At 34.8% G+C, this 15,193-nt stretch overlaps 2 long non-coding RNA genes across 6 annotated transcripts; both read left to right on the forward strand.

Annotated features, from left to right (window-relative positions):
• The first annotated feature begins 398 nt into the window (after positions 1 to 398).
• On the forward strand, positions 399 to 3,528 carry LOC137488490 (uncharacterized). The gene is made up of 7 exons (XR_011007539.2): positions 399 to 504; positions 611 to 732; positions 1,591 to 1,674; positions 1,799 to 1,853; positions 1,953 to 2,028; positions 2,103 to 2,279; positions 2,618 to 3,528. It is a non-coding gene; the product is annotated as an uncharacterized lncRNA (long non-coding RNA).
• Positions 3,529 to 10,941: 7,413 nt separating this feature from the next.
• LOC137488491 (uncharacterized) lies at positions 10,942 to 14,694 on the forward strand. Of its 5 annotated transcripts, none has more exons than XR_012394982.1 (7): positions 10,942 to 11,165; positions 11,472 to 11,537; positions 12,103 to 12,162; positions 12,266 to 12,589; positions 12,972 to 13,086; positions 13,351 to 13,462; positions 14,459 to 14,693. It is a non-coding gene; the product is annotated as an uncharacterized lncRNA (long non-coding RNA). The 5 variants fall into 5 exon arrangements; XR_012394979.1 differs by lacking the exon at positions 12,266 to 12,589 and adding an exon at positions 11,806 to 11,843 and having other exon boundaries at positions 11,058 to 11,165; positions 11,472 to 11,527; positions 14,459 to 14,694; XR_012394981.1 differs by having other exon boundaries at positions 11,084 to 11,165; positions 11,472 to 11,527; positions 12,266 to 12,336.
• Positions 14,695 to 15,193: the final 499 nt, after the last annotated feature.

Raw genomic sequence — 15,193 nt, forward strand, 5'->3', positions numbered from 1 at the left:
ATTATATATTTTGTTTCCCTATAGGAACAAAATTGCACCCTCAGCTCATGATAAGATCAAGACACTATATAACACTAATTTAAATGCATTAATACTAAACATTAATACTAAAATACATAATTTATAAATATAATAAATAAATAAATTGATTGAATTAAATATTTTTTATAATTAAAATTTTTTCATGTATTTAAATGTAAAAAATTCTCAAAATCGTTAATAATTTAATTTATAATTGAATGTAATTTTAATCATAAAAAACGTAAATACTGGTCTTTGTTTACTGTTTAAGACCCTATAGTATATGGGATGTAGAATAAGAACCATGCAGAGTGACAGCATCTTCATACAGGTGGTGATGTTGCTGTCTCTTTAAGAATTTGGCTTGTTGAGACGTTATAGTAGTGTTTGTTACTGAGGCGGTCGGTCGAGTATGCTGGCTGTTTACACAGAACTTCGCACGCTTTTCAAAGAAAAGTCTATTTTGGAGTCCACACTTTTCAGGTAAGAATGTATTAAAGTTATATTTTCAGTCTCATTTTTACATGTGAAGCCGCGTGTTCTGTTGATTTTGTCTGACTCTCGGGTCTCGGCTTTCCCCCGCTTTAAGTGCTCCGGGCTGACTGGTGTACGTTGGCCTGCAGGGTGGAGTTTGCTAAGATGTCTGCAGCTTATTAAAGAAGTTAATACAATATGATATCGAAGTCACCGAGGGACATAACGTTATAGAAGGTGAGTATTATATGCTGTTAGTTTTCTCGGTGTAAAAGCTCCCTTTATCGCCTACGTTACGTATTCGCGCCTTATATCTTACTTAACTGCTTTATTAATAAGTGTTGCCACAGCGGAATATAATCGCAACCCAGATAGCAAAATACACTCGGTCCAGTTGCGGCTAGATTCTCGCCTGCCCGAGTCCGTCTGCTGTATCGTTACTCGGGCCAGATGCGGCGGCAGCAGCGAGCCGACGCTCCCGTAACCGTGCACCGGAATCGGGCCGTGAGTAATGTGCGGTGTGGCCCGGAGCTCGCGCGACTAAAGTCTTCATATACCTTGATATAAAACCTTTTGTTATTAATACTGGAATTTGTAATTATCGATAATGTTTTATAATTTGAGGCCATTTTCTAGCCACGGTTGACCGCGGAAATGTAATTTTAGACGGTTATATACACCGCCATTTCGTGAAGAAAAATCACAATTTTGTCACCGGCAAAGCAACTGATTATGTAAACGTGGCTAGTTACAAACGTGGCGTGTGTATGCTTGTACATATCTTCGTTTAAGTGTCTAAGTTACATTAATGTTGAGGAGTGTCCACAAACTCTCATGTCCAGAATTGTTGGTGCTTTACTATTGTTTAACGTTATACTTATGTTAATGTAGAATTATTAACATACCATGTTGTATAAATCGACGTTTTAAGTTATACTTTGTTCTTTAATGTAATAATTTGTCTTATTTGTTCTGAAACTGGTAACTTACCTTGAGCTATTTTACCTATTTTATTAATATCTCAAAATAAATAAATAGTTATGGCTTTATCTTATTGCTTTCCAGAAGTTTTTGAAGTTTCCAATTGTCTTTCAGGACAAGATTGAACAACAGAATGCAGCCTAACAGCATCAGACCAATGAAGGCATGTCATAAGAAAGCATGGCTCAGTTACAAGATGTAAGTATGTCTCATTATCTATATATACCATGGTTTTAATGGCTTACATACTATTTTAAATTTGTAGGTTTTTACTTACAAACAACAATAAATGTACACCCACGTGTTTAAAATTATTTTCTAGGTATTCATCGAAGGATGAGAGATCAACTGAAGAATGCTATGGATCTGACTCTAAGGTACTCTTTCTAAACTTTCTCCACTTGATTAATATTATTAAATTCTAGCTTTGGATGGATTCCTTCATATTTGTTTGTATGCCACATCTTATGTTCCAGGAATTGATTTTACAGCAGCACTTCTCATGTTGCCAGCCTTGTTAAGCGAGACACTTTAACATTTCGTTGTGCTCCGGTGCGTATGTTGTTTTCTGTTTAGTATATGCTGTGATAAATGCATTTTATAATTCTTGATATTCTTTATATTAGGATGACGCAGTGGGTAGTGCTGTCACCTTACAGCAAGAAGGTCGCTGGTTCGAGCCTCGGCTGGGTCAGTTGGCGTTTGTGTGAGGAGTTTGCATATTCTTCCAGTGTTCGTGAGGGTTTCCTCCAAGTGCTCCGGTTTCCCCACAAGTCCAAAGACATGCGCTATAGCTAAATTTGGTAAGCTTATTTGTCTGTAGTGTATAAATGTGTGTGTGAATAAGTGTGTCTGGATGTTTCATAATACTGGGTTGCAGCTAGAAGGGCATCTGCTGCATAAAACATGCTGGATAAGTTGGTGGTTCATTCCACTGTGGCGACCCCAGATTAATAAAGGGACTAAGCCGAAAAGAAATTGAATGAATGAATGAAATTTATATTATTCTTTTAATCTGTGATACTTTTTTTTTTTTTAAATCAGTGAATATTAATTATTTTACTTTCTATGCATGTTGATTTTCTCTTCATCAGTGATAGAGTGACTGAGATTAAAGTAATTATTGCTTTGTCATTTACAGTGAATCATCTTCACCACATCCAACAGTTCAAGTTCAGGAGGACACCACCGACTGGACAACTGTGTTAACAAGACGAGTCACGGCAGTCTTCAGAGTTGATGGGATTGCGATTGGCCGGGCTGATGATGTGGACGAATATACATTTTTGACATATCCATCTTATTAGAAGAACACCTTGATGTTTCTGCTGTGGAATGTTTTGAATGAACGGTGGACAGTGACAAGCCTCGATCTACTCCAGTTACCAGAGTGATCAACCTTGTTTTTTGTTTCTCTACATGCTCTTGGGATAATCACAATCATCAAGTTAATCCAGCACACTGCTATCATTCATGCATAAAGCAAATTTTTAAATAACTTGTGGTCCTAATGACTATCAAAGAACATTTTCCAGTTATGAGTGCTTTCCATGTCATGTTTATCAAAAGCATAAACACATATTGTGTTACAACAAATTACAACTCCACTTGAGGATGATGAGGAGTAATCTACTGATGTTGAGGAAGAGGCTACTGATGTTTTTGGTTTTCTGCACTGTTGAAGCAATTTATAGAGAAAGTTTGCCTTCATTCTGAAATACAGAGAAAATGTTGATGACAAATTATTTATTATGACTGAGTATTCTGACTCAAGACAAATACTTTGGACTTTATAAAGTGCAGTACTTGATGTAGCCTGTGTAATCTGTTTATAAATCTTAAACAGTATTCTTGTGGTCTTTGTATTAAGGGTAGATTAAATACTGTACAGTGAGTGAACAATTTTTATTTGTTATCTAAATTGTTCTTTTTACTGTTTTACATGTCTGCTTTATACTTACTGTGTAATTTTATTTCTTGACACATTCAGTTGTGAGTTGTAATGAAATATTTCTACATTAATAAATAAAAATGGACATCTGCGAACCGAAATGTTTTATTTATTTATTTGTGCATGCAGTCACCAATGGATCAAAATGCCTGGGTCAGTACCCTGAAAATGCTATATAATATAAATAGGTACATTTTTGTACCTTTGGTGGGGGTACAAAATTGTCCCTTAAAGGGTACAAATGTAGAAGGTACAATTTTGTACCTTTAAATAGAGGTACAAATTTGTACCCTTAAGGGTACCACCCCAGTGACGGGCCATTTGTACCCTAAAAGGTACAATTTTGTACCTTTTTTTCTGAGAGTGTAGCTGTGAGCTCTATGATAAATGCAGTAGATTCATTCAGCTATGGAGTGTTTTGTTAACCACAAAGTGATCATTTATTATGCATAGATTCAGTGCTATCTGCACTGATGTGCTAATCTTTAAAATGTCTCTTGTTCCTATAAAATGTTCAGTCTTTGTTAAGAGGCATATTCCTCAAAAGACAGATCTGTGTGAGAATCATTCAAAAGATTAGCACATCAGTTAAAACATCTGATGTTCTGAAGAAAACCCTGGCAATTGCTGTATGTAAAGGAAACTGTCAACTAAACAATATATATGTTTTAGCTTCTCACTCTTCAAATACTGCCTTAAACTATAATGCAATTCGAGATAAACTGTAGATTTGTATCATTAGTATTGTTATTAATATAATGAATGAGTAAGTACTCTATAAAATTTATAAATAACACTTTTGCAGTTACTATTTTTGCTAGCGGGTTTGCTTTTTTTCAGACATATATCAAGAAAATATATTTTTTTTAAGTCGCAAGTGAGGTTTCCAACATTGCATAATATGTGAGTAGGTACTTCATTCATTCATTCATTCATTCATTCATTCATTCATTCATTCATTCATTCATTCATTCATTCATTTTCTTTTCAGCCTAGTCCCTTTATTTGTCAGGGGTCACCATAGCAGAATGAACCGCCAACTTATCCAGCATTTGTTTTTCACAGCGGATACCCTTCCAGCTGCAACCCATCATTGGAAAACAACAATACACTCTCATTCACACACATACACCACAGACAATTTGGTGTCCAATTCACCTATAGCATGTCTTTGGACTGTGGAGGAAACCGAAGCACCCAGACACAAACATGGGGAGAACATGCAAACTCCACACAGAAATGGCAACTGACCCTGCAAGGACTTGAGGGAGAACATGCAAACTCCACACAGAAATGCCAACTTACCAAGCTAGTACTTGAAACAGCCTGCAGGTACTTCATTTTAACTTACTTATGCACCTTGTAAAAAGTACACTGTAATAAAGTGAAAAATTAAATGATACAAAATTAGGTTTTCCAACTTAAAGTAAGAAAAAAAGGTAACACTTCACAATAAGGTTCATTAGTTAATGCATTAACTAACATGAACTTATCATGAACAACACATGTACAGCATTTATTAATCATAATTGAACATTTACTAATGCATTATTAACATCCCAGTCTATGAGTTAACATGAACAACAATGTAACATAACAATGAACTACTGTATTTTCATTAAGTAACGTTAACTAACATGAACAAATACAGTAGTAAATGTATTGTTCATTGTTGTTCATGTTAGTAAATGCATTATTTAACATTAACTAATGAACCTTATTGTAAAGTGTGAAAATAACTTAACAAGCTGAAGTACTTTGAGTTAATCCAATTAATTTCAGTGTATATTCTGTTTTGTGTAATTTAGGGTACCATGCATAAAATTGGGACATACTACATTAGTCATGTTGCTTTACTGTCAGTCCCAAATTCTCACTCATGACCTAATGTAAAGTGATCAGTAGCCGCATTTCCACTGTCGGGCCAGTGCGAGCCAGGGCTTTTATCGTGCTGGGCCGGGCAGTTGATCAGTGGAGCCAAAATCATGTTGCGGTTCCACTGTCGGACTAGTAGCTTACAACGCGTCACGCAAACCCTGCCCCCAGAACATTCCCCGATTTAAACAACACAAAACCCGCCCACTTCAACGGGTATCAGGCAGGTAAAGCACACCATCGCATCATCATGAAACGATTAAAATGAAGACAACCAAAACAAAAAATTAACACGTTACTGTACAGCAGTACATGATATGTCTATACGCACATGCCTGTGTGTTCTCATTCATCATATTCATTTACTCGCCGACCGACTGTTGGCATCGAAACTGAGTGGTCTCGCCAGTGCAGGGAGCGCACCATCCATAATATAACAACATGAAAAATTCTCCGTTAATAACTCGGTAGTAAATGTATTTTATAACATCCTCATTTAGATAGAGGCTGTCAAACATTCAGTCCAAATGCTCCGGAGAGACCTAAAACATATATTTTTTTCCCCTATAGGCTATATGACACTTGATAGGTGATTCCCCTTTATTTAAGGTTGCATATTATATCTTAATTAAAGGAAAGTGTTAAGTATTTTAGCACATAAGAGAAGGTAATAAAATATTGCCTATATTTCGTTGCGCTCAGCAGCTATCCAGTAATAAAGCTCTTCATGTATTTAAGAAAAAAAATGATAGGCCTACAGAAAAAAAAGGTAGCCTAGTTTCTGCTTTCACTTACCCAAAAAATGCTCTGTTTGCATGATTAGATTAATATCATCCTATCCAAATACTTAATAAATAATATTTCAAACCTTTTCCGGTGCTTATGGTTTTTAGAAAATATCTAAAATCTTTTTTTTTTTTTTTTTTCAGATAGGCCTTTGTTAAGTGAAAGTTTAATATGGCTTTAAAACAGTTTGATTTATGTATTGTATATACCTAAATTATATACTTTTGTTAGTATATTTTGTTAGTTTTATATTAGTTTATTTATTTAATGCGATTTTATTATCCTATTTGTAATTCTTTAAATTATATTTCAATATAGCTTAGGCTATTTTATCAAGGTATGACACTATTGTTTTGAGTCTACAAATGTGGAAACGTCATTTGTCAATAAATAAAGAAAAGAAAAAAAAGCCGCTCGGCATCAACAGAGCTGTGAAGGGAGCGCTCTTTTGCTCTGTCTCACATTCACATACAGGCATCTAAAGGTGCACAAACACACCCTTTATACTTGACAAAAACTCTCGAAAACTTTTACTGTCTGCTGTGTCTTTAATATTGTGTAAAGATAATTATGCGTTATTGAAACATCAAGGAGGACGCAGCAAAAAATGTCACTTCTAAATTAAAATTACTTTGTTATTTTATGCAACAGTCTTACATTAAAAAGGGAATCATAAGGTTGATTATAAGCAAAAAGACGCCAGCCTATAAGACTAGATATTTTCTTTCCCTTATTTATTTATTTGTTTGGCGCATGTATTCGTGTGCGATCGGAAAAATGTGTCCGCACTCCACCTCTCCTTTCACTTCACTCCGAAGCCACAGCTGGCCCTCTTTGGCCCAAGGTATTCGGCGGACCAAAAAAGGGCGGCCGCTGGCCCCAAGAAAGCCCTGCTTTGGCCCGATTAGGCCCCGGAAGTGACAGTGGAAACGCGACTGGCCTTGGCTCGTCGTGGCTTGCTCACTTTAGGCACGACAGTGGAAACGCGGCTAGTGAAGCAGGTCACAAACATGTCACAGGTTGGTGTTCATAATAGTGCTGTGCCGCTCTTGATTGAGCTTGTGTCCTGACATTTTACCCTACCCATTAGATTATGCTACCAAAAGTAGCCGCGTTTCCACTATCGCGCCTAAAGCAAGCAAGCCAAGGCCCGTTGCGTTTCCACTGTCAATTACGGGGCCTGATCGGCCCAAAGCGGGGCTATATCGGGGCCAGCAGCCACCCTTTTTCGGCCCGCCAATGCTTGGGCCAAAGAAGGCCAGCTGGAGCTTTGGGGGGGAGTGAAAGGAGAGGCGGACTTTGCCCGAGTCTGGTAAAGATGGAACGAGTCATTACACTAGTTTTCCAATCGCACACGAACATACGCCAAACAAATAAATAAATAAGGGAAAGAGAAACCTATAACTGGTCAGTTTAAGATAGGCTATTCCATAAAACACCTTATAGGCTAGGGGTCTTTTTGCTTATGATCGCCCTCATGATTCCAATTTAAATGTAAGGATGTTGCATAAAATATTAAAGTTTTAATTCATAAATGACATTTATTTGCTGCATTTCCTTGATGATTCAATAATGCATAAACATTCTTTACACCTATTAAAGACACAGCAGCCAGTAAAGGTTCTTGAGAGTTTTTGTCAAGTTTAAAAGGTGTGTTTGTGTGTGATACCTGCACATGCTTGCATGTGTGTGAGAGGTCGGGTGAAAGAGTGCTCGCTTGACAGCTCTGTTGATGCCACGAGCAGCTTCTTTCTTTTATTATTTATTTAGGAGATAATAGACAATATGAATATAACAGAAATTCATAAACCTTTACAAATTACGTGTCCACTTTTTTAGGCTCAGAAGTGTCCTATCTAGATAAAATAGCTTAAACTATATTGAAATTATTTAAAGATTAACAAATATTGGATATAATAAAACCACATTAAATAAATGAACTAATATAAAACAAACAAAAGCTAGCTAACCATGTAGGTATATAGTACAATACATAAATTAACCCATTTTTAAGCCATATATAACTTTCATTTAGAAAGGCCTCTATGAATAAAAGATTTTAGATATTTTCTAAAAACAATAAACACTGGAGGAGGCTTAAAATATTATTTTTAAAGTATTTGGATAAGATAATAATAGTCAAATCGTGCAAACAGCATTATTGGGGTGAGTAAAAGCATAAACTACCTTTTTTTTGTCATCCAGTCCAGTTCTTTCATCCATGCAACATCCTTAAATAAAGGGGAATTACCTGTTAAGTGTCATATAAAGTTAAGTGCCTAGGGAATAATTTATATGTGTTAGGTCTCTCATTTCAGCATTTGGGATGAATGTTTGATGAAGTCTATTAAAATGAGGATGTTATAAAATTAATTTTTTATTCCGAGTTATTACCGGAACATTACTGTGGTTTTGTTAAACAGATGGTGCGCTGGGTCATTCCTCTGTTGGTGGCGAAAACACCTGATGCATGATGCCAACAGTCGGTCGGCAAGTAAACAATATAATGAATGGAAATACATAGGCCTGTGTGTATAGACATATAATGTAATGCTGTACAGTAACTTATGTCTTTTGTTTATTTCGGTTGTTTTTATTTTAATCGTTTCGTGATGATGCAATGGTGTGCTTTATCCTCACTGCTCAACCGCCCGGGTGATTGGCCTAGCCTGGCCCGATAAAAGCCTGCCTCGCACTGGCCCAACAGTGGGAATGCGGTTGTTGTTAGGGATTAGGTAGGTTTGGGTGATATTACAGCTTCACATCACACTATTAAATTTTACACTGGTAGCCAAATCCGATGGGTAGCATATTGTGAACAATTACATTGTGCTACCTACTTTTTGAATGGTACATAGGAAAATCTGACAAGGTAGGACAAATCGATAGAACCAAGGGCATAGATTTGCTCTTTACATAAATTCTTAGAGCTGCATTGAGCAGCACAAATTCTGTTTCTTTAAAAAAAAACATGAATAAAGCACTTAATAATATAAAATAAACACGTAATAATACAAATAACATCACTAGGGCTGCAATAACGAATAATTAAATTGATAAAAATCACTAAAGATCACCAAAAGCGCTGGCAACAAATTTCGTAATCGATTCATTGTGTTGCGCGACACGGGGACATTTGCTAATTAGAAAAAACACTTCAGTTCAGCGCGGAGCGGAGTGAACGGTCTCTCTCGCGCACTGATACAGAGTTCGGTGCCTCATAGACAGGGATGAGGAGGGAGTTGAACAGCAGGTAAATCATCACAGAATCCTACTTATGTTCCGTTTTGAAGTGAGGACCGTAAAGTCCCTGGTTCTGATGTTTTACTCGTTATCCAGCACAACAAGCTTCAACAAGTTATTGTTAGATCATTAATTCTTAGAGCGGCAACTGAAAAAATTCAGCTTTGGTGCGTTGGCTGTAGCTGAGCCAGAGAAAGACGTGTTATATCACAATTACACAGCGTTTTAACTGCCTAATGCGTATTTTATGTTTTAAACATGTAAATACACACAAATACTAGTAAAAGAATACATTTAGAGTTTGTAAAACACACAAAGTCTATGGAAGTCTAACAATCTATTCAAATATAATTTGCCGGTGTGTACTATCAGATACACTTACACTGTAAACGATTTCTGTTGTTTTCACGGTATTATACTGCATTTCTCAACAGTTGTTTACTGTATAAGCTGTGCACAGTGTGTTACTGTATATATTGCTGTTTTCACAGCATGATAATGTATTCTCAACATTTCCATACTGTGAACATGATTAACAGTATGCTACTGCAGATTTTACAACGAATTTTGGGAAAAAATCAGTTACTGTGCATCTAAATACAGTACTGCAAATGACCATGAAAAACTCTACACACACTTTATATTATTATTATTATTATTATGTTTATTTTATTTTTTGACAAAGTATTTTGTGAAGAAAAATAAACTAACCAGTTTCTTCAGACTGTTCAGTGCATAAAACTGGCCCCTGTTTTTACATTTTTGGGTGTACTGCACCTTAATTTTATAAGGTTAACATGAAAATATTAAATTATTTTTAATCAATATAACTTCGTGCTTAACCAAAATGTAAACTGGAACAAAAGTAATTGATTCATGAAACCAAAGTCAGCTTAAATGTCAGAATGACCAGCCTGCTTTAGACGGATTCATGAGGTTAGGGCACCCGTCATCACCATGGAGGTCACATCTCCGCATTTTCAAAACAATATTTTCAAATACGCACCATCTCTTTAAATAAACCACAGACTTGAGTTTAAAACAACTACATTCCCGCATGAAAAACGGTTAAAACTAAATTTCATAACGCATTCATTATAGAGCCATCTAAGACCGGGGCAAGTCTCACATGTCTAGCCGATTATAACCTCGTTTCCCCGGATACATGAGTGATGATGGACACCCTGGAGGTCAGAATCTCCGCTATCGGCAAAGCACGCTTAAAATTTACACATGATATCTATAAATAAACCACAGATTTGAGTTTGTAAGAACTATATTCTCGCATGAAACACTGTTAAAATTTCATTTCGTGACATATAAAAACGCAATATTTATAATATTAGCTGGGCTTTCTCATCCGCCATTACCATTTGCTTGTTGATGTGAAATGAATTCTGGGAGAAAAAAATATTAATTGTCAAAACACTTCAAACGAACTTTATTCTTATTGTCAAGGTCAGATATATGTAATAATTTCGCTGGTAAAGTGAATAAAAAACAATGTTACTATATTGTAATCAATATCACGTTTGCACTGGTTCGGTTCAGCACTCGAGCGACTCTGAATCGTATTGAACCGAATTGAACCGTTTGCTCGGGAATTATTTGATCACACGTATTCACAAGCACATTCAGCAATATGCAATTAGTGTATATAACGAAATAGTAATGAATCATATACAAAAAGGAATCGGTTTTAGGCGGATTCGATTCTTTACTGTTCACTAAGGAGCCGATTCATAGAACCGAACGGACACGACTCGACATGCAGGCAACGGCTTTCCTAATTAGAAATTCACCTGTCGTCTTTCATCCAGCGAATTCATCCTCGGTAAGTGTTTTAAAGTCAAATTCTGTCCGTTAAAGGATTGTTTTGTTTGTATTTCTGTGTATTGTGTGTGTAATTTAAAAGAATTAACCAAGTGACATTAGTTGTAGGTTCTTATGTTATGTCACGCTATCCGTTAACAAATGGTATTTTAAACAAGAAATAACAGACGCCAGGCGGTCATTGTAGTGTTTGCGAGGTATTAGATACAGTGAGTTTATCTTGAGTGAGTTTTTGACCATACGTTAAGTTACCTGAAAAACATAACTTTAACTTATTGTAACTGCATTAATGAATTCTCTATTTCAGCACAACACTGAGATGAAGGCGAAGTCACCATGAAAAGTTAAACGTTTACCGTTAAGGTAAGCTCTGGTCTTTACATAACGTTAGTCATTTTGACTAAGCTATCATTATGGTAAAATTTTTCAACTGTAAGTTAGTTAACGTTATTTAAACTAAACTCATAATGAAATGAGTCTTAACTGTTTTATTAAACGGAGCTGAAAATTAAATGCAGTTGAATTATTTTAAGCTAACGTTAATATTAACAAAATACATATTAATTGTCTGTTTCTCAATAATGTTAATGAGCTTGATGTATAGTGTGTCATTAATTGTACATTTAATTTTTGGTGTTCAGGTGTACCTGAGGTGAGTGTACGTTCTGAGTACACAGATGTAAGCCAAAGTCATTATCACACACACACATATATATATATATATATATATATATATATATATATATATATATATATATATATATATATATATATATATATATATATCCATCCTATTCTAAGATAAATTGATGGGGTCAGGGAATGATTTGTGTACAAATGTATTTTAACCCCATACAGATTGGTATGGTTGTACCATAGATTTAGAATAATTAAAGTTAAGTCTTATTTTACTCTTATTATATTTATCTGTTTTTCAGCTACAGTAACTGATGTTGAAAAACTGATGCTACCAATCACTCCTCACTTGATTGTTCAAGGTAATGTTGATGTCTTCCTCATTTTGATTAGATTTTTAAATGTCAAGTTGTTCCCAGATTTGTTGTGAGGAGTTTCATGTACAACCTCTTTTTCTTCTTCCAGGAGTTCCTTAGATTAAAAAAAATCTGGTGTTAAAACAGCCACGGCTATGCTATTTGCCTACCAAGTGCTGAGTAAATATTAGACAAACAATTTTTTCTATAACTGTTGTCTTTGTGTTTTATAGCTATTTTACTGGGCGTATGTGTTTTTTTTTTTTTTTTTTCAAACAGCCTGGAAACTGTAAGTTTACTTCAATATGTTATTTTATGCTATTCATTTTTGTCTTAACATGGATTGCATGTTGAAGCTATCGTTTCATAGTGGGAAAATGTAAAAGAGAATCACTGAATACAATGGCATAATGATTCTGCTTGTTCACAGAAGGTACTTGATTTAGTTTTCCTCAAGCGACACATCAGTTTTTATGACTATTGCTTGACACTTGAATTGAAGGGACAGTTCACCCAAAAATGAAAATAATAGCATCTTTGGCATTCTCCACTTGTTTCAAAATAGTTATATATTTAATTTGTTCCGTTGAACACAAACTCGTATTTTTTAAAGAAATTTGGTTAAAATATGGATGTCAATAGTTACTGGTTACTAACATTCTTCAAAATATCTGCTTTAGTGTTTAACAGAAATTCAAACTAGTTTAAAACACGTGGAGTAAATAGTGGCAAAATAGTAAACTATTCCTTTTAAATATTTTATTCTGAGACTTTTATTTACATGTGTCTTGTCTTTTGTCATATTGTCCTTCTAGCTCAGATTGTGATGGACCTGGAATGCGACACCAGCTACTCTTAAGACAAGAACCAAATAAAGCACAGATGTGAAGGGGTTTGCAGCCATACTAACTGGAGGGAAGGAACCTTTAGGTAAAAACACTTGCTTTATTTAGATCTGAAGTATTTTATTTGAAATAGAGATTTATTGTTTTAATTCTAATTTAAAGCAAACAAGGTTAAGCACCCCTGGTCTAAAAGCTCAAAAATGCTGTTTCCGTGATAAGGTTAAATGTAGTTGAGAAATAGATTCATTAGGATCAATGCTTAAAGTAAACATTTTCTTCTCTCTGTAGACCAAACATGTTTACTATCCCTCACATTTTAATAAATTGTTTCTGTTTTTGTTTCTTACAGTGTGGGTGAACATACTACCTGGATGTCCAACAAAGGCTGCACCAGAGCTCATTTGATAGCACATATTCTGTCCTGTCTACATCTCTGATGACCTGGAAGTGCTTTGACATCAGTGAGTAATACATCTTTATATTGTCATGCATACAGGATTTCTGTAAGCTTAGCTTTAATGTTAGTTTGTAATCAGCAGTGACTGTTTTAAAAAATTAAGTATTTAAATTATTCTCAACGTTTTACTGATGCTGTGCACAGTAACGTTATGATGATTTAGTTTGAGGAAATGACACTGGAGAGGTGTTCGTATAAAAAATAAATAAATAAATAAATTGTATGAAATGACTCGATAAAATGTTTATTTGTCTCGCTGACATGCCATCACTGCTGCATATTGAAATACAGTAATATGAATTGACAGCAGAATATTACCACAAACATTTCATGAAGTAGGCTAGACTGCTCTTTAGTTCTCTATTCAACTTTAACACATTTCCTCGTGTCGCTGAGCCTCTCTGCAGATTTTGCCAAAAATGAATGCTTAGTGATTACTTTGTTTTATGCAAACCAAATATCAGTAACTCATCATTAGCATTTAAAAAAAAAAAAATCACCCACAGCTTTCATGTTCTCTAACGCAATATTGTCTGTAAGTTAGAAGTGGATTTATACGTGTTAAAAGCCTAAAAGTATTTTATTAACATTAGTCACGTTAAATTAGATTATTTTATTTATTTAATTTTAAATATGTAGCCTCTTAAAGTGAGAATGAACTGTGTTCACCCCTCTTAAATCCGTGGAAGCACTAGTAGTGTGGAATCAGATATTCGAGCTATACAGAGTCAGACATTAAGTTAAGATGAGACTTTATTTTTTACACACCTGTGTGGACACCTGACTAGCGATCTTCAAGAACAATGCCCGCTGATCTTTTCCCCATTAACGTTAGTGTAATTGTGAATTGACAACAAACTGTATTTCACCAACAAAAACAATTAAAAAACTATATATATATAAAAACAGCAGTGCAGTGTTTCGTTTCTGAATGAATTAAATGGTTTGAGGGATGATTAGTTTTTACTTCAGTGATTGATTTTGCTTGTCATTTTTGCAGGATCATCATCTTGTTGCTGCCCTTTTTCACTGTCCCTTTCCACATCATTTGGCCTTCATCATTTCCTGTCTTGTAGCAGTATTTTCACCTGTTTTTAAAATTGTAATAATTTTTTATGCATTAATTGTTGACTGGCTTTAATGATCAATTGTTTATTAGTGTTCTGTTGCTCTGTTATATTGAATTATTGCTACTGTTTTAGCATGGTTTACACAATAAACCTTTATTGTGAAGTTAAAGTTTCAGTTTCTTTATTTTTCTTGTACGTCTTGAACAGTTAAAATAACACTTGTGCAATTTTTGAACATTTTTTACCCATTATAAAGGAGCACTATTAAATAAAATAAAATAACATTTAATAACTGTAAAATACTATACAGTAATAATGAAAGTAACGTTAAAATACCGTAGTTCTGCATGGTAAAAATGTACAATAAAATACTGTTTTCAGTTTTGCTGTATGTGCACCACTACTGTAATTAGTGTTACAGTAAAAATCAACAACAGTAAAATGATGTATTAAATTTTACAGTAAATGTAATACTAATGTAATTAGTATTACAGTAATGTTACTGTTTTATGAAATACAGCAGCTACTGGATAATTGTTGCCAGTAACTTACTGTTAATTTAACAAGAAATCGTTTACAGTGTAGTGATAGTAACTATAAAGTTTAATCTTTTCTTGTCTACATTCACTAGCCACTCACTTGCACGCATTTGTGGAGGAACCGGT

This window comes from Danio rerio, chromosome 19 (assembly GCF_049306965.1).
Source record: "Danio rerio strain Tuebingen ecotype United States chromosome 19, GRCz12tu, whole genome shotgun sequence".
NCBI lineage: Eukaryota > Metazoa > Chordata > Actinopteri > Cypriniformes > Danionidae > Danio > Danio rerio.